This window comes from Aythya fuligula, chromosome 1 (assembly GCF_009819795.1).
Source record: "Aythya fuligula isolate bAytFul2 chromosome 1, bAytFul2.pri, whole genome shotgun sequence".
In the NCBI taxonomy this organism is placed as follows: domain Eukaryota; kingdom Metazoa; phylum Chordata; class Aves; order Anseriformes; family Anatidae; genus Aythya; species Aythya fuligula.
In genome coordinates, this window is record NC_045559.1 from 9,676,256 (window position 1) to 9,693,320 (window position 17,065).

Here is a 17,065-nt window from a genome sequence, read left to right on the forward strand (position 1 = left end):
AACAGTATGAAAATGTGAAACTTAAAGACTTTTTTGAAAATGAGAGGCAAACATACATAAAACTAATTTTTGTATATTTCAAACAATTTATTATTTTATCGATAAGTTCTTGATTCCCTCATACTTTATATTATTTGAATATCTGGTTTTATTTTCCTTGATTGCATATTATAATATAACTTCCAGAATTACATTTCTAAAATAAATGCTAGTACTTATTAATTCAAAATGTGCCTTCTGTGATTAGTCTGCAATAATAGCCTAAAAACTGATACTTCGTTATAGTATTTGGCAACCAGGAACCATGTCAATGTGAATGGTGCAGGAGAAATGGAGAGTGAAATTAACTGGAAACAGATGAGACTGTTTTCAGTTAAGAAATGCGAAAATCACACCTAGTGGAAAAGTAAGACCCCCAAACCTGCAATTGCCTCAAAAATGACTTTAGGGTGATTTTATACACACAACATCATGTGCACTATCAGAAGTATGTGAATTACATCATTGATGTATTAAAAAAATCTATTCTGAAATAAATAAATAAAAAGATCTGTAATCTTATAATCTCTCCAATTGATTTCTCTTTTGTGATGGATTCTAATTAATTTAGTGTCTTTCATGTTTTTTTTTTTTCCCTATCTTAAGTTTCCTCGACTGGTCATACTACTTATTTTTTCACTTAGTAATTTATCTATAGGTCTGCTGCAGCCAAAGTACAGAAATATCTCTTTCACATTTTCAAGGTTTTGCATTCTTTGACACCAAGCTTTTGGTTACATATCTAGGCTGATTCTTTCAAATCTGCTTACGATTCCTTTCATATTAAACAATCTCACCATTTCCAGAATATTTTTGTAGTCAGAGCACTCTTCACATAAAATACAGATTAATCACTCCTCCCAATTCTTAACTGATTTACCCCAGGCAAGTGAGTAAACAGCCCCTTTGAATGAGGTCATTAACTCAATCACATACAATTTACCTGCCATGAGTTAGAATAAGGGCTGGCACACAGTAATTTTTGGTTGCTGACCTGCTCACAGACTTTGAGATCATACTTGTCTCTACTGATGATTGAAACTCTGGGAGTGCTTATGTTAGCTTTTATTTAGCTTTTATTTAAGCTAAATAAAAACTAATAGGCTGATTTTCTCCTATGCTTCTCCACATCCACAGGTACTCCATATATTTAATGATATTTTTAATAGTGAGTTAGGCAGTACAATGCAGCTATATTCTTTCCAGATTTTTTTAAATAGAGCCTCTCATAAGTCAATAAAAGGCTTCATTCAAATATGATTACAACTTGGAAAACATCCCTGGTGGCCTAAAATCTTCTCTCCAAATGAAATCTGAATTTGCTTAGAATAATTCCCTTTCATGTTCATTTTCTATGTACTATTGTTCACACACAAGAATTTTCTTTCTTTTTACTTGCAAATAGTAGTGCCAGACCAAAATCATTACAGATAAATACCTGTGTCTTCTTCTAGCATTGCAAGGACTGTTTTGGAGCCACTATGGGCAAATGATAAAAAAGTACTTACTCAAGGTTCAGGAAACAGCTGATGTGATTGCAATGTGATCATTTGAAAACACCTCTTTATGAATCACAACTAGTATGGGTTTTAAAACAAACAAACAAAACAGATAATAAATAAATTATGGTTTTGCCCCCCCAGGAAGGTGGAAAAAATAAAGGTTGAAGTGTGTGTGTGTGTGTATGTATCTGGAAGATGTTGGGTGGAAGAATAAAGATCAATCCTCAAACAATCAAATGGTGACTGCTAAAGATCATTAAGGTTTGATTGACTCCATCTTACAGTCTTTCTGAGGTAGGCTTTTCTTTTCTGTATCTCTGTAATTACCATAATTTGTCATCGTAGTTCATCAATGTGATTTTGACCTAAGTTGATAACTGGTATGATTAATAAAGATATAAGACAGTTAATAGTCAAGAATGACCAGGCTTGCAAAACAGAGACCAGATGCAGAGCTGGAAGTGATTGATTGCACTGCCTGGAAACTGCAAAGGACCTTTCATTTAGCTTGTAGTGGCAGTCACGTAGCAATCTGGTGAGGCATGATTGTACACATTAACCTTGGCGGTGGGCTAGAATGATGGATTTCAAGTGGGGTATTTTGACACTCAGATGACTGAGACCTAATGCAGTCATTGCCTATTGTATTCAAGCATTTTTATACAGCTTTGGGTTTTCGTATTTTACAGTGATGTAATGCACTCTCAGGTATTATTTTGTGTGTGTGTGTGTGTAAATATGCTCTTAAATTTTAAAGCAAAAAGTATCACAGGATGAATGGACACAGATTAGCTTGATCACCAAAATATGCATTTAATGATTATATGACTGATGATTAAGCAGTCATATAATGACAATACCATATTGTGATAATTTATAATTTCAGATATTCAGTCCAATCTTCTGTTTGAAGCCAGCCACTTGAAATTAAATCTCATGACCATTGCCTCCTACATTGGTACACAGGTTGTGGTTGAGACTAACAAACATGGGTGAGATATTAGGATACACTGTTGTTTACATCCATGTGCACAGATTTTGGTAGATGTTCCTTTATGCATCTATACAAGAGATTAGCAACATGGTTAGGTAAAGCCACTGCAGGCACTTACTGTGTAACTTTGCAAATTATCTACCTTTCATCTAACAGTAAGAGGTCAATTCCATGTTTCTAACAGTTCCATAATTCATATTGATTTTACTGTCTGCTTCTAGAATTTGAAGCAGAGCACACTGCTCCATTTAATCCTGCAGGCACATTGATCTCTACAATGCTATTCAGTATTACTCAGTGAGGTAAAATTAAAAAACAAAACAAAACAAAACAACAAAAAAAAAGGTGGGGGGCAATAACATTCACACAAGAGTCTTAAAATGAATCACAGAGAAAGCATTAAGAGCTATTGTCCATTTAAAATAACCATATTTCCAGGTTCTCCTATTAATTATCAGTCACCTTATTTTTGTTTCTTTATACTAGAGATAGACTTGAGATTTTCTGTTTTCCTTCAATAACTGTCTTGACATGTACATTTAGAATCACAGAATCATAGAATCTTTTAGGCTGGAAAAGTCCTCTAAGATCATCTAGTCCAACTCTTAACCTAACACTGTCAAGTCCACCATTAAGCCATGTCACTAAGCACTACATCTACAAGTTTTTTGAAGGGATGGTGATTCAACCACTTCCCTGGGCAGGCTGTTCCAATGCTTCACAACCCTTTCAGTAAAGATTTTTTTTCCTACTATCCAACCTTAATCTCCCCTGGCACAACTTAAGGATATTTCCTCTTGTCTTATTAATGAATGCTTTAGAGGAGACCAAAAATTTGTATATTTCCACTTGAAAGACACATGAGCAGAAACAATATTGTATGCTCTCTATGCATATAAATAAGTTATTGAATAGAAGGGAATGAGTCCTTCTTACATGTCTTAACCTCCAGAAACAGTTCTAAGTCTTTCAACAAGGTCCTGCACCTGGAACAGGGCAATCCCAAGCACAAACACAGGGTGGGTGGAGAATGGATTGAGAGCAGCCCTGAGGAGCTGCTGAGGATGTGGTTAGAGAGAAGCTCAGAATGAGCCGGCAGTGTGTGCTTGCAGCCCAGAAAGACAAATGTATCCTCGGCTGCATCAAAAGCAGTGTGGCCAGCAGGCTGAGGGAGATGATTTTGCCTTTCTGCTCTGTTCTTGTGAGACCCCACCTGGATCATTGCATTCAGCTCTGAGGCCATAAACATAAGAAGGACATGGATCTATTAGAGTGAGTCCAGAGGAGGGCCACGAGGATGATCAGAGGGCTGGAGCACCTCTCGTATACAGACAGGCTGAGAGCCTTTAGCCTGAAGAGAAGGCTCTGGAGAGACCTTATAGCACCCTTCCAGTACTTAAAGGGGGCTACAGGAAAGCTGGGTAGGGACTCTTTGTCAGGAGTGTAATGACAGGACAAAGAATATTGGTTTTAAATTAAAATAAGCATAGATTTAGATTAGATATAAGGAAGAAATTCTTTACTTTGAAGGTGGTGAGGCAATGACACAGGTTGCCCAGAGAAGCTGTGGATGCCCCATCCCTGGGACTGTTCAAGGCCAGATTGGATGGGGCTTGGAGTAGCCTGGTATGGTGGGAGGTGTCCCTGCCCATGGCAGAGGGGTTGGAACTAGATGATATTTAAGGTCCCTTCTGACCCAAACCACTCAGTGATTCTATAATTTTGTGAAAGTAAAGGTAATATTAAATGTACAATTTTCCCTTGTTATATTTCAAATTCTGCATATTCTGCCAACAATTTTTCTTCATCACAGAATAGGCCAAGTTTTATACTAAAATCTCATTACCTTCTGTTTGTTTCTAAGTTTATCATGATCCTGTTTGACAGCTCTTAGCAGCTCAGTTTTTCAAATGGTGAAAACCCTCAATTTTCCTCCAAAGCTGTATATTTCTGGCAGATCTAGGAGTTATACTGTTCCCTGCAAAAGAAAGCAAATTATCAAAATGTCCTGTACTCCTGCAGAACAAGGAGTAACTAAAAATAGCTGAGGTAGAGCAGTCTTCTCTGTTTGTAATGGACTGGTTTGGCTTTGATTGGGCCAAAATGCCTGCCAAAATTTGGCAGCCAGCAGACTTACGGACAGAACACAGAGCAAGTTTGTACTAGCCTTAATTAATAATTAAACATTATCCTTCCATCCCCTTCATCTATTCTTCATTATACAATATTTTGTGATTTTACTTCTACCATCCCATACTCATGGCTTTCAGGGTAACTAGCAATATCTGAATACAAGAATGGCACTGTGTTAGGAACACAACTCTACTGATAAAAGATTGAACACAACTCTGAAAGTAGATGAGACTACAAAAAAAAAAAAAAAAAAAAAGAGCAAACAAAATTCATTTCAAATTTCTACAGACCTTACAAGTTCGTCTATCTCAGCATCTAATCTCAATATGTTAAACTACGTAAAAAAGGGAGAATGGTACATAATATGAGAGTGGGACAATTGCCTTTCAGTGGGGCTTAGCTGTCCAAAGGACCCCAAAAGGCCACTTTGCTCCTTCCCCATAGCTGACCAGCTTCCCCTCCAGTTCATGGCAGATGCTTAACAGAGCATGTGGCTGTGTTTTACTGCAGTGCAGGATCACAGACTAAGTAAAAAGATAGTTCTGCAGCGTACATCAAGCAACAGGCAAATGTGGCAGGTGAGTCTCAAAGTGTGAGACTTCACATGTCTGCTTACACAGAGATTTAGAGAGGTGTTTGGGGAAGGCAGCTGTCAGAAAGAAAAGGCATTTAAAGTCTTCTGTGACCTGGCTAGAGGATGCCAAACTATGCCTAAAGTGCTGGGTTTTGGAGCTAGACAAAGCTTTGGCTACCTTAACTTCTAAAGTAAACATTAAGTTTGTAATTTATATAGGTAGGCTTGGGACACATACTTGTCACTTGTGGTAGGAAGTGCTGTTAATGCTAATTTATAGAGCTCTGTGGTGCATCTATTATATATTGTCTTGTTGTCAGTTCTTGCCTGGCTATAACGGCAGCCTACTGGGAGCCTGAGCTTTGCAACATCTGTTGTCTAAAAAAGAGTGAGTCGAGACCTCCCAAGCAGAGGACAGCTCTGAAGCATCATTGTACCTAGGGCTGTGCACATATTGTATTTGTACACAGTGCTCTTTTGCTGTGTTATAAATCCAAGGTGTTTGAGAGTGGTAGTGATAAAATATTTCTTTTAAAAAATGTCAGGTTTTGAAATGTGAGTTGAGAATGTGAGACTTGCACTACACAGGCAGAGGACAATGCAGAAACAGGAAGATTTCCATGCTACTAATTTAGCATTACTGCAGATGGTGGCGAGAAATGTTTCTTGATTATTTAAATGGAACAGGACACTGCCTTGTTAGTAATGCTAGTGAACCACTAGTATGGTAGTGCCAATACGAGACAATACATAGTTTGTATTGTACCTTGTACAATACAACTTTGTGCTGATTCAGTACAAAGTAAAAAAAAAAAAAAAAAGTTTTTTTTTTTTTTTAATTCTCCCTCTCATATTAATTTTATGCAAACAGTATAAGATTTACTCTCCTTTATGTTCTGTCTGGTTGCTGTTTCTTGCCTATCCTGGCGTATATTTTACTTCGTACCACTTCCAGGTTACAGTCTTGTTTGATATTTTATTTTGTTAAAAATGAAGCTGTACTGCAAACAACCAGATCCATGAAGTTTACATTTAGCAGTAAAATGTCCTTGTTGTGAATGTCATTCTACCAACCCAAGGAGAGGAAAAGCACATGGGCTCTTTTAACAATAATAGACTATAAAAACAAATGGTGTGTTTCACAGGGAGGAAAAAAAAAAAAAAAAAAAGTAAAAAGAAAAAAGACACATTTACATTTCTACACATTCCACTTACTACTAAGTATTCCATGATTTACAAGCTAATAGTAAGCTTTAGCTTAGCCAATAAAGTTTAAAAGACCATCTGGGAAAAAAAAACCTCTAGATTGATGGTTACTGCAACGCTGGAAAACCACAGTTTAGTTGGGTATTTTTCTCATTCCTGTTTCAAATAATAGTAAAATAACTGTGCTAATGTAAAATCCAGGGCAGCATTGTGAGTACAGCTCCCAGAAGATCACAGTCATTCTTCTACTTGTGTTTTCTTCTTTTGTGCTAGACAAATATCGTGAAGTGGCCCTGTTGGAAGAATTGACTTTTGACATACCCAGATATCCAAAAACAATTAGATTAGGATATGTTATAAATGAATATACTTTTAATTTTGAAGTTACAGATTTTCAAGTAACTCTGGTCAAAGTTTCTTTATATGTATATTTATATATATATAATTGTATATATATATATATATATAAAGCTATAAAAAGCTACCTTTTCACTTTATAATTTGACTCTGGATGATAAAATATATTTGTGGAAAACTTGTGAAAACTGTCTGGGTAATTTTTAAAATACACTGTTGTTTTCATTTTGTTTGTAGTGAAAGGAGAATATACAGATTCTTTTTCCATTAATAGCCTCTTCAGTCTTCTTCCATAATACAGTTTGGGAAGTTTGCAGAAAAAATCAATTCCTTTTGCATGACAAGAGTAAGAGTCACAATGCGTGACGATGGGTAGGTAGAGGCCCATCTTGCCCAATAAGCCATTGCAGGCCTCTGACACAAATCTGATACCAACAGAAACAGTCAGTCCCACTGCATATTCACATTGTATTTTAGATATCATGCTGCCTGCACAGAAGCATGTCTTTTCCCTGTTCCCTCACAGAAGTCCATATAACATATTTTTAGCAAAAAATAGAGACGATAACAAGTTGTCAAGTCATTCAGCCTGTCCCATAAACCCAGCACTCTCTCCTGGGGTGTTGTTTCTGCAGCAATGCTGAACTCAGCAGAATGGCTTTGGTGGTGCTGTCTCATTTTTTCCTCTCACTGATTCATTCTTCCATGCTGCAAAGGACAGGTGTAACATGTGGTTTGTATCACACATGTTCAGCTGTAATTGCTTGTACAGAACTGTCCCCAGATGAATATAGGATGACTCCAGGGGAAATTGCCCAGGAATATGCCCAGAAGCATTATTTCTGCACGTGCACCTACAGTTATCTACAGCATGTCCCTTTTCTCCTGCTAATGCTGCCTTCATGTCATGTGTCTGTGACTTATTAAATATGTAGGCAAGTGTTATCCTGACAGTGACTCAGCAGCAATAAGGGGATATTTTTTTCTTCCATGTCTAAAAGGTAGGTGTCTGTGTGAGTGATCAACAGAAAGACATACTATTTGTGTCTATAGGACGATGGAACTCCAAATTATAATGAAGTGTTTCTGTATACCTTTGCATCCACTTTTTATGTTTTAATGTGACAAATCAACTGTATGGAGGTGCTCTGCGAGGTGTCTTCCCCCAAACAAGAGGATGTGGTGATTGTTTCCATCACAGAAAGAACAGACACTACCAGAGCCAAAAGTCACAGCATCACATTTATGACCACAAAATTCTTCTGTCCATGAGAAAAAGTCTGACAGGGAAAGCAAGAAAAATGGGCTTCTGATCTGTTAGTCTACTACCAATTTTCTGTGTGTCTTTGGGCATCTTCTGCAGTCTTCTTTTGTAACTTGTTTTATTAGTTCTTCGGGGAAGTATTTTGCTTTTGTACATGTTTCTGCAGTGGGTAGTCTAAGTGGAGACCTGACCTCAGTTTCAGCCCTTAAGCTCTTCTGTGGAACAAATACCTGTAATAAGCATATCTACTGGTTTCTCCATTAAGATGCCTTTTGTGAAATCCATTCAATGGAATTGTTTCACAATTACTCCACAATAAAATCCTTGGGCTTTTAGAGAAAGAAAAAAAGCTGACATATAAATGCATTTGTTTGTATATTTTTAAAAAATATAGGCACTTTGACTGCCTTCACATATTTTCCTGCACTATTCTCACTAATTAATGCTTTCAGTACAGATAATGGCTGCAATTGAAAATTGTTTTAGTATCTAAAACCAAAACACCAATCTAGGGTTGAAATGATAACTCCTAAAAGAAATTTGAAAAAAAAAAAAAAAAAAAAAAAAAAAAAGGAGTCAGCTGTATAACCGGTCGGCTATTTGATCATCTTCATGAGTTCTTGTGAGGGAGACAAAAGCAGGGGTGTTATTTCTTTTTTGATGTAACAAAAAATATATGAAACTAGATTAAGAACCAGACTTAGATGCTCACTGCAGTGAAGACATAGGTACATAATTCATTGCTTGACTAATGCATTCCAGCAGATGATTATTTCACATGTATGGCAGGATGTGTCAGACAGTTTGATTTAGAGTCTGCTCTAACAGACTCGATTTCAAAGCAGTGCATGAGGAGTTTGCTTCCTCCCCCATAACCCTATTAAATGCACATTGAGAAATCTGACTTGAATTATAAAGTTCTGATACATGAAAGCAACTCAGTTCGGAAAAAAGCTTGAAAAAATGCTTATATCCCCCTGAAGATGGTGAGATTTGAGATGCCAAAACTTTCTCCCCCTGCCTAGTGGTGAATTGGGACTCTAAGTAACTTTGTTAGGAACTTCTGTATCAAGTGATGGCCTGGGACAGATGAAAAGTTGCCTAGAAAACTCCCAATGTAACATGGAAAAAAATGAAACACAAGCCAGTACTTGTGATCTCTTACCTGGGGTGTACATCAACGTGGGTATGTTTATTATTCTGTTGTTTCTGACAATGCAAACTTTTGAAATGTAGTTAGGTATATAAAAATAAGAAAATTTAACAATTTATATGGGAAAGGTGAGGCAGTTGTAGGTTACTGAGGGAATTCATGACAGTGTCTATTAATGTTTTGTGTTGTTGGAGAGGCTGCAGTCTCAGCAGTGATGGATCATGTCAGGCCTCCAGCTATATTCTAAGTGACTTACTCCCCTCAAGTAAAAACAGTGAGGTACAGATCTAATCAGTCCTATATACTATATATAAATTAACTGAGTTCCTTAAACCAAAAAAAAAAAATAAATAAAAGATACATTCAAGAAAATTTGGCAAACATGCTCCTTAATATTCTTGCTGAGGGATCATACTGTGGATCTTTCTTTTTATATGTTGCAGTTTAACACTTTCTGTTCTCATACTGGAAGTTCAGTTAAGTAACAGTTTTTGCTAAAAGAAACAAAATTCCCTGTAAGTCTAACTAACTAAGAAAACATTTGGTATAGGCAATGAATGTGATTTACATTCACTGTGTCCTCTGAATTACAGTATTCAATCTAAGTCTCAAGGATTTTCATTGTTTTATCAACATCTATGTCTTGAGCTGAGCATGCAACTCTTCTGCTCCCTGCAGATCCATCACCTTTCCAAGAATCAAACTCCAGAAGGCAAAATTGTACAAACAAAAAAACAGTCATTCTATATTTTCTGTTATTCTCATTTTCATAGTTAATCCACATTAGAAAAACTGGAAAAGATAAAATAGACTTTGCAAAGTATACTCATTAGCAATTTATCTAATTCTTATTAAAGAGTTAATGATTAAGTTAGTTACAAAAAATGCTGGGGAATGGGAAGACCTTCATTCACCCTTGACTGTCAGCTAAATTAGATAGCTCCCTGAGCTCCAGCACAGTCAATGGTGAAGTCTTTTCAGAGGTTACACAGAGGATGTAAGATGACAAGACTTCCATTTTAAACTCCAAAGTTACTTAAATAAGTAACTCCCTCCCCAAGGCTGAAAATATTCATAAAGCCTATGTGTTTTCTTCAAGTACAAAATACTTAAAGGCTGCTTCTCAAGCGTACAGGTTTAAAGCCTGGGGTAGGAACAAACCTGCTTGAAAGTTTATAACTTATTCTATGAGTCCTGTGTAGAAGTCATTTTGAAGAAAGAGTTACTCCTTGCATTTTGACTGGATTTCCAGATCTGGGTACAAATTGCTTTTTTAAAGGTCCTGACAACATTTTTACTTTTATTTATAGGCTGTGCATCTCTCTATGCTCTGTTCAAGAGCTTTGGACAAGCTGGCCAAAATTTTCAAAATAATTTGGTTTTAATCCTTTCAGTCTTCGAAATTCACTGCCTTGCTATCTGTCTTTAAAATCTCCCAGATTTTCTGTTTCCTGTTTTCACTTTTCTTTGACAAGCATCTGGAGTTTTTTTCAAGCCAAGTACATATTCAGTATCCTACAGTGCTATAAGCTAAGATTCCTCATCTTGCTCTACTTTCTAATTCTCACTCATGCTTTCCTTTTCATATTTTGTAACCAACTACAATAATCAAAATTACCTTGCATAACATCAATTTCCATTTTGTGTAAGAGCGACCATACAAAAGATGTAAATGTCCTGAAAGGAGATCAAAGCTCATTTTTCCATTACAGAATGTTTAAAATTAATCAGAAAAAAAAAGGACTTACAAATTGCACTGTGAGGCTGAATCAAACTCAGAAAGGAAGAAAATTTGGATTGAGGCTGGCCATCTGTTCTTAAATCACTGGAAAAAGAGGAGAAAAAAAAAAAAAAAAAAAAAAAAAAAAAAAAAAAAAAAAGCCAGGTAACTGAAGGACAATATTTTCAGCCTGAATTAACTTCCCTGGGCTCTTGCAGATTTAAGACTGTAGATTAAAGTACCAATCTTGCGTATATCTTGTAGCAATTCTTTCCAATGTCTGGTTGCTCATACACCATTAGTGATTTTTTCATTTTCCTAGAATATGAATATTCTGGAAAATATATTTCTTGGCACTTATTAGTTACATGTGAGTATTAGCCACCAGAGATCTTCAGTCAGAAAAATCACAGATTGACAGCCAGACACAGAGATGATTTTACTATTTTCTTTGGGGTTATTATTAATTAAAAAACTAAAGTTTTGTTTTGTTATAAATTTATTTATTGTTTATTTATATGATGAAGATGGGAAATCACTGCAGGCAGTTGAGATTCCTTAATGTCAGTGAATGAAGACAGAAGATGATGGAACTGAAAGGGTAAATTCTGTTCCATTATGCTGAAAGAAATTTAAAGAAAGTAGTAGAAGATATGAAAACATCCAAATTGTGTTCGCTTCCATTCAGACTGTTATATCCAATACTTCGATTTTAGGCTAGCAACATTTCTTAGAGGGAGTCTTTCAGAAATAGTTCATAGCAATGGCTATTCTGTTATCCTGCTTCCTCTGGTGGTCACAAGCAGATGCCTGGGAAGAGTATAAGAATAGAGGAAGCATATGTGATTCAGCACACTCCGAGGCTCTACCAATTTTCAGCTTATAGACTACCCAAGATATATGTGGCTTCTCTGTTTTTTTTTTTTTTTGTGATCCTGAACAGATTTCTCTTTTATGAGCTTGTATAGTCTCAGCTTAAATCCATGTAAACTTCTAATATTGGCAAAATCCTTTTGCAATAAATTCCACAATTGTACTACCTGTTTTGTTAAAAATCACTTCCTTTTTGCTTATTTGAATTTACGTACCACTAATTTCATATGATGTTCTCTGGTTTTTGTTCTAGAAGACACATCAGATACCACATTGTTTTTGCCATGCCACTCATCATTTTATAATTGTCTACAATTTACCTCTCAGTCACATATTTTCCAGGCTTACAAATCCCATTATAATTAGCCACTCATCTGGAAGTCACAGTGTATTTTCTGTGCATTTTATGATCATCCTTGCTTGTCATCTTTGGACGCTTTTTCACTTTTCCAATGAAACAATTTTTGATTTTGGGTGTTTTCTTCTTTATTCTGTCCTCTACAGTTTCCTAACATTTGATTTACTTTACTGATATTTCAGGAACAAATGTTGCTAAGTATCATCTGAATTAAAAAAGTACAAATGGGTTCCAGTTCCCACCTAACTGGGGTACTGAGAGTACAAATTTGTAGTAAACGTGTTTGTATTTTGGCATTGTAAAGGCTATCTGTTCATTAGAAAAAAGTACAGAAAGGGAAAAAAAAAAAAAAAAAGAAAAGAAAAAGAGAGAGAGAAAAAAAAGAAAAGAAAAAAGTAAAGGTTACAATAAAATAAATTGATGGTTGTAATTTCCTGTTCCTTAAGACTTAACTTCTGCATTGTCTCTCTCACTAGTTTCACCCATGCATTAATAATACACTTATATATTTCTTGAGGGTTCACTTGGATTGGTACTAAACACCAAAGTTTTCCATGTTACCTGTTTTGACATATTTCCCAATCCTAGAATAGCCAAGCTTGGCAGGAACCATGTTTAGAGATCATCTAGTCTGATCTGCTCAAGGCAGTCACCACAGAGTCATTACCATTTTGGGAAGGGATGGAGACTCGACAACCTCCTCTAGACAAGCAGGTAGTGTAGTGTTTGCATCAAAACCGTAGAACTGACGTCCAGTATAATGAAAGAATTTCAAATCCAATTGTACCTTGCAGTAGAGTCATTTTGTAGCTTTTGAATACCTTTTCAATTTTCCAGCCTAATTACTAGTTACTACTCTTTTTTAAGTGCCTTTGACTCATCCTGCTACAATCTCATATTTTCCTTCTAAATGTTCTCATAGAAATTAGGTCACTTCACCCTGTTACACATTTGAGGTCCACTTCAAAAAATATATTTCACATTCTCTTTGAATTTTGGGACAGAGGTTATAAGGAACTTATTTGGTTTTATTTTCTTCAAGGAATTTTCTTGTAGAGTTTCTTTTTTCTCTTTAAAATAAATACAGTTTCTTTTTTTGTGCTGAACTAAGTACATGCCACAATGTGACTTTTAGAGTAGCCTTAATGAATAAGCTATTGCATTACTTTTTCTTGTCAGTTAATTAATTTGTTAAATTTTTAGGTACTGAGGATACAGAAGTTGACCATGAACAAAACAAAAGAGAGCTTACCAATTCTTTCCTGGAAATGGAGAGGCAAAGTATAAAGAGTAGTACAAGTAATCTTTTAATGTTACTTTTAAATGATTCCTTCAAATTAATTCTCCTCTTCATTGTATTTACATTCTGATTTCACAAGCAGGAAAGTTTGTACAAATATCACTTTCACTATGTTGTAGTGAATTTGTGAGAAGTGTACTTTGTATCTGCAAAAAAGTCACACTCCAGTTGGTAGCTAAACAAGGTTGCTTTTGGGTCTGTGTCCAATTGACACAGCTTGAAAGCTGAATCGCATTATTTATGAGCAGTTACTCATACAATTCCACTTACAAGACAAGAATTATCACTATGCTCTGTCTAGAGTCCTGCAAATGCTCATGCAGATGTGTAGGGACAGATGTAGTGCTTTTTGAGTTCATTTCAGCAGCTTACTGATGTAAGCAAAGCTGTTTAGAGCTCTGAAGCCTTGGAGTATATTTACTTGAGCTGAAAAGGCTTTTTCTGTAAAGCTCTGCTGCGGTGTTCACCATCACTGTGAAGCAATGGCAAGAAGCCTCTAGCAGATGTTTTAAAAAATTCAGAGTTTTACTACCTCCATTGTATCCCCAACACCTCTTATGACTCATGAGGAAAATACCACAGGTCTGGTAGTTACAAGGATTGCCAATGGCACAGGTCTTCACTGCCCCTCCTGGAGGGGTGAACTGGTAGAGACAAGCCTCTGGCCCCAGGGAGCTGTCAGCTTCACGTACCCTGACAGCTTCATTAGAAATTCTACCTTTGCCTTTAAAACTTAGATTGAGACCGTGATCTCAATACTAAAATGGGAAAGAAAAAAAAAAATGCATGTTTTTAATTCAGAAGGTAAGAGAGAGCTCACTGAAAAGTACAAATGCTCACTTCTTAATAACATCCTTATTATGATACAACAGAAGTAGATATTTGTAGAAATACATATGGCTCATTTACTTCCAGTTTTGATATCCTATCCATTATTCAGGATGAGTATACTGGTTGGGAAATCAATGCTTATGAAACATATTCATCTAGCTGCCTGAAAATAGGATCTAAAGCAATAGGCAGAATTTTACATTGCACATAGCCCTATCCATGCCAATTTATTATCACAGATAAGTCAGCTTCAGAAAGACTTTAGTTTTCCTTAGGCTCCCATATACTGTAGGAGAATTTGGTTTTGTCTTAAGGTAAAGAGAATTTGCACCCTCTTTCACTTATGAAAAAACACCTCTGCTTATTAGTCCTTGATTAGAAACTCCTCCCAAAGTGCTAGATCTTAAAACCAGAAAGCATCTTCGGTTTGCAGACAGCAAATTCTGTGTGTCCATCATATTTACTTTTGATTTCCATTCTTATCTATTCTTTATTGACACACAACGTCCACACTCACTTTTTTTTGCCTGTCCAGTTTGTTACATACAGTATCTTCAGCTGTGGACTGGAGATAAATTAGTGACTCAGCCTGCCCACGAATATACCTACTGAGCAAGAGGGACTACTCTGTCAACTTGGAGACTACTACCCCATGTGAAATTCCTAATCAGGTATTTTGTCTTTATGGGTAAAAAAAATGCCATCCGATAAAAAATTGTCAGAAGTGTATGCATACTGGTCAGTAAGAAGAATGTTCTACAGCCCAGGAAATATGATTTTTGCCATAACCAGGAAGAGGCCATGAGATTTAGACTGACCTGCCATTGCAGGCTGTCAGGATATGTATGGGTTTGCCTTGTCATGGTTCCACATTGTTTAACATCTGGCAAAATGACTGTAGCTTCACTTTTGTGTGAGTTGAAGCTCTGTGAACCCCATGAATGGTTAAGGTCTGTCAAACCTGTGGAGGCACTGAAGCAGCCCATGGTATCAGTGGAGGCTGGGAAGGCTATGGTGCAATTTTCAGACTTCATCTGGGAACCAGTGAGAAGGAAGAAGGTCCCTAATCCTAATTAAAATTGGATTTAATTAGGTCCTCTCCATGTGAGCAAATTGTTATTTTTTTATTTTTTTTTTCTGTCTATTTTATTGGCCTAATCCATGCCAGGCTGGAACGATCTATTTATGATCTACATGTAGATGTGTTTTCTTGTCTCTCTATTATGATTTCATTAACAAGTAGCTTCCAGTGCCTGCAGTCCTGCTGCTGTTTTAAGAGATCATGTGTTTTATTTTACATAAACTTCTAACGGGACCGTGAAAATTTTCTGTGTGCTGGTATTTATAGGTAGCAAACCGATAGGTATTTATAGGTGGTACAAACCGATATTTAATTAAAGTAGACAGAATATATTTAAGGATACCCTATTGCATGGGGATAACAAAATGGTGAACTAACTAGATAATAAATGAGACTTTGCCTCAGAATATAAAGAGGTATCACTAACAATTGACAGGATTTACTTCCAGTGAGAGTAAAGGGAAAAAAACATTACTGCGCAGTTCAAACCATTTACATGTACACAAACCATTTACATGTACATCTAATGAAAATTGAGGAAATATTGCTATTGATAAAAATTGTAGATTCAACATTGTTGCAGCTTTGTTATATGTATTTGCTTACCTTTTTTTATGGTTACAGTTTGTTGACCAGCCACAGGAGTTGTTACTTTTTAAAGATTTCTATTTCACATACTACTAATACCCTCAGGAATCATCTTTCTATTGGTAAAATTCAGGTTCGTGATGATTATAATGAGAGTCTTGTCAAACTTATTTTGGTTTTCCAATAAATTTCACACCAGCCAAGATGTTATTCATGTTAGAGTTGATACAGTAAGGGAAAGGAGGGTTACAAAATGATGCATGCACATGTATGCATGTATGCATATATACATATTTATTGATATGTGTGCGTATATATATATGTATATATGTGCATATTTATATATCTATCTGTATGTATACACACCTTTTTTTAATAGTAATTTTTTGTGAAAAAAAATATATTTAATACTTAGGAGATACATCAGCACACTCCACTTTGTCTTCATCTATTTCAAGGTCTAAAACTTTTCAGAATTGTTGAGTACTTCTTCACATAATGGTTCTTGTGCCTATTCTGTTCCTAAATTACATGAAAATTATAGATTAGCAAAGTAAATATGATCTTTATTATTGTCTATAAATGGCCATAAATTTTAGACTGACCTAACAGTGCAGGGTTTCAGGACATGTCTTGTTTTGTCTTGGCATAGTTTCACCTTGTTTTAGCAATTGCTGGGTGGCCAAGTGACTGTGCTTCACCTTTGTGTGAGCTGAAGCTTTGTGACCACCATGATGGTAAAAGTCTGGCAAACCTGACAAACAAAAAAAACAGTTTCTGCTTTGCAAGCAACAGACCTGTGATATCAGTTGGGGCTGATGAAGGCAACTTTCAGACTCTAGCAGGGAAGCAGCAAGAAGGAGGCAAACTGCAGTAAGAAAACATAAATACAGCTCCAAGTGGAACCCAAGACAGAAAAGGAAGAGACTCCCACCCATGGCGAACATTGTACACCTCCTGATGAAGAATTCAACTCTCCATAACTGAAAAACAGACTGACAACTCATAACCACCAGCACAACTTCTTCTTGAAGAAGACTGCAACTGTAAACCTGTAAACAAGAGGAACATTGACAGCATGAGCATAATGCC